The sequence below is a fragment of the Mustela putorius genome, unplaced genomic scaffold (genome assembly GCF_011764305.1).
Source record: "Mustela putorius furo isolate JIRA1106 unplaced genomic scaffold, ASM1176430v1.1 tig00003853_pilon_pilon_pilon, whole genome shotgun sequence".
Taxonomy (NCBI): Eukaryota; Metazoa; Chordata; class Mammalia; order Carnivora; family Mustelidae; genus Mustela; species Mustela putorius.
Genome location: NW_025422005.1, coordinates 52,461,730 through 52,465,502, shown reverse-complemented (window position 1 = coordinate 52,465,502; position 3,773 = coordinate 52,461,730). Strand labels below are relative to the sequence as shown.

The following is a 3,773-nucleotide window of genomic DNA, read 5'->3' as shown; positions in this document are numbered from 1 at the left end:
CACCATCATTCTATTCTTCACACTGAAACCAAAGTCATCCTTCTAAAAGTCAAATCTGAACTTGTCACTCAGTAACCTAATCATTTCTGATGCCCCATCACAATAAACAAGCTCTCTGTGCTCTGGTCCTTCTGGGCTTACTGAAGCCACTCTGCAACATTTAACAAGGAGCATTGTGATTATCCCTTTGAAAGTCTTTTCTCCATCCTAATGTTTCTCATTAGGTCCACCACCACCTGCAGCCTTGAGGCAACTCTTGAACAGCAAAGCCTGTGCTCCATCCCAAGTTTACTGAAGTGAAACTGGTAGAGGAGGGCTGGTCCTGCACTACGCAGGACCTCCCCCCACCCCTACCAAAAGAATCTTTTGAACTGCTTGCTATTAGACTGCAAACAAAACTCCCCAGGATGGTAACTCAGTCATTCTGGAGCTCAAACATTTTGCGCAGCGTCTACACCCAAGAGATTCTCAATCCCCAGGAAGAGCCATGTGATATCTTCTATGTTGCCAATGGAGAAACGTCTCAGAGAAAGTCATTTGTCCAGGATAATACAACTTTTAGATGGTGGTACCAATGTGCAAACCTGGGTCTTTAAACACCAGATAGCAAACTCTGAGCTACTAGTCTGGTGTCAGAATATTCACACATGTACCCTGGTATGTGATAGCCAAATAAAAGCTTTTTGACTGATAAAATACTAATTCTTAATGTCCCCAGCCCGTATAAGTGAAATTGTCCCACCATTGACCCCACTCAGCATTAGTTGATTGTCTTCGAGTGGGGAGGGGGTCTAGGCGGTGGTGGTAACTGATTGGACCTGGGTGGGAATGTGACATGAAGGCAGCCAATCTATCACATGCCATGGTATGACAAAAACATTAGGTGGGTCAAACGAATTTTTATTCTCAAAAATTTACAAACTACTAAGAGGAAAAGCAGGTAGAAGTAGTAGTTGAAACAAAAAGGACATAAGGAGTCATAGGAGCCTTGAGTCCCATAGTACATATTGTAGGAAATGTAGAGCTGTATCTACATAGCACTTAATACATAGAACCACCCAATAAACAGTGGGTATGAGTCTGCACACTGAAGCTAGGAAGGCGCAAACATCACAAATGAATGAAGAAAGTCAACTGGAAAGAAAAGAGAATGGAATATATAGAACGCCTGCCTTACAAGAGATATCACCAAGACCTAGAACTAACTCTCTGGCTCTAATTCCAGTCCACGTGTTCTATTAATAAGAGACTCCTTTTTCCTTCCCCTTTGTTTTAAGGTAACTCTAAAGATCAAGTTCAATCATCTATTCTATATAGTGAAGACTATGACTAGTAATCATCTTCCATCATTTATTCTATACAGTGAAGACTCTACTGACTATGCAGCTCTTTGAACTTAAAAAAAAAAAATGATGAAAAGATGGGCAGGTAGGCCACAGCTGTCCTTAGGACTGTAGATCACCACAAAACTTGCCTGATGGGCTATACCTTCTCATTAACGTGCTCCTGTATTTCATGCTTTTGACAAAAACACCTGTTCATTGCTTGTTTCCTCCCCGGAAGTTCCAGCACTTAACATATGACCGTGTAATTGTCCATTTGCAACTCTGTTTTCTCCATCTTTTTTTTTTTTTAAGATTTTATTTGTTTATTTGACAGAGATCACAGTAGACAGAGAGGCAGGCAGAGAGAGAGAGGGAAGCAGGCTCCCTGCTGAGCAGAAAGCCCGATGCTGGACTCAATCCCAGGACCCCGAGATCACGACCCGAGCCGAAGGCAGCGGCTTAACCCACTGAGCCACCCAGGTGCCCCTGTTTTCTCCATCTTAATTTTTCTCCTTGCACAGGGCCATGCTAATCTTCTCTGCACCATTCCATTTGTAGCATACGTACTGCCCAAGTGAGCACACAATGTTTCTCAGAGTAAGGTCTACAACCACATACAGCAGAATCACCTATCAGGGATGGTGTCGGCTACCCTCACTGCCACAGAGTGCCACAGACCCAAATAATGTAGAAACAAAGAATTGGGGAAAGATTTTTTCCCCCAGAAAAATTTATTTATTTGACACGGAGACATAGAGAGAGTGTGTGCACGCATGTGGGGAAGGGGCAAGGGAAGATGGAGGGAGAGAATCTCAAGCAGACCCCCCACTGAGCTCAGTGCCAGACTCAGGCTTAATCCCACAACCCTGAGATCATGACCCCGGGGAAAACCAAGAGTCTGACACTCAACCGACTGAGCCACCCAGGCACCGCAAGGGGAAAGATTTTTAAGAAAATCTATGAATCATTCACTGCGTACAAAGAGGAGCACAAACCATTTTGTTCCCTGACTACCAAAAATGAACAGCCCAAGATTCCTCATCACACTGGCTGCTCTTCCGTATTTGGGAAGGTACCAAGCCACTTCAATGATGGACCAGTTCATGGTACTCATTGGCTAAGATTCTCAACACAGAAAAACTCCATGTCAAACTGCTTTGAGGAACTCTTAAAGATTTCTGCAACTGTGGTATGGAGTTTCTAAGCCACCACAATTCCCCCTTGCATGCTCCAAAGTGAAAACAAAGCCCGACTTTGCAACAAATTCTCCACCTAATGCTGCTGGCAGGCCTCCACTCAAAACAATAATTGGCTGCAGACTACACTGAACCTGTGAACTAGGGAGCTCAAGAGAATAGGAGAGGTAACCCCAAGGGCAGATTCTAGCACTTGCTCATTAACTTCCACAGGACTTCAGATCTCAGCAAATGTGTTTTATTGCTAAATGAATGGAAATGGCTAATGGTCTAGACAGAATCTCAGAATGCAGACCATCCTCGGTTTTCATATTCTTCCAAGTGATTTTAAAAATTCTCAGATTTCCCATTTCCCCTTCAGATGGGGAGCTAGCAAAGACTGAATAATAGTAATAGATATGAACTTCAGAACCCGACCTTGGGTTTGGCACTCTATATGGCACAACATATTTCTTGAGCACTTAGTATGTTCCCTATGCTTTTTCAGCTTCAGCATCAAGACAGAGAAGACAAGATTATTATTATGATTTCACGCACAGGGAAGCTGAGACTCAGAAAGTTTAAGTAAGTAGCCTAAGGTTATAGGCTAGTAAGCTGCAGAGCTGGAATGAAAACCCAGCTTGACTCCAAATTCAGTTCTTCCGCCTCTCTATCATGTGCCTTTCTCTAAATAAGAAAAAGAAAAAAGAAAGGAAATAATACTTGGTACCAGTAGACCCCTGCCAAAGAAACATTCTGATTTCTGAGGGACAACTATTTGTTCTTGTTAATATCAACAAACATTATTGAGAATTTGCTATGTACTCGTAGTTTTACTAGGGATACAAAGATGAGTGAGATGGGTTGTCCTTAAGAACTTTATAGTTATTGGAGAAGTTAGAGAATTTTAAGAGGGAAAATATCACGTATGGCAAGTGACTCGGGGCCTTTCCACCTGCTGTTCCCTGTGTCCTAAATGCTCTTTTTCCAGATATCTGCATTTCACTGTCAAAAACTGTGAAGAGTCTGAGACTTTACCCCATTTGCAAGCCAACAAGTCAGCCTACCCCAATCTCAAGGAGGCTGCCAAGAAGACATGAGGCTCTGGGGCTAGAGACAAAGGGCTTTAGTACTCAGCAAGAGCAGTAGCCAGAATGGGAGCGTTTGTGCCAGTTCTCCAAGCCCCAATTCTCTCTGGAAAAGGAAGAGGCCAGATGACACCTTCAGTATTGCACTGGAGAAGAGGAACCCTGAGCCCAGGTAACCCAAATCT

General features: G+C 43.3%; 1 non-coding gene across 1 annotated transcript; it reads right to left on the bottom strand.

The window, feature by feature from the left end:
- Nucleotides 1-1,801: 1,801 nt before the first annotated feature.
- On the bottom strand, nt 1,802-1,907 carry LOC123387425. Its single transcript, XR_006601878.1, has one exon. It is a non-coding gene; the product is annotated as a U6 spliceosomal RNA (small nuclear RNA).
- Nucleotides 1,908-3,773: the final 1,866 nt, after the last annotated feature.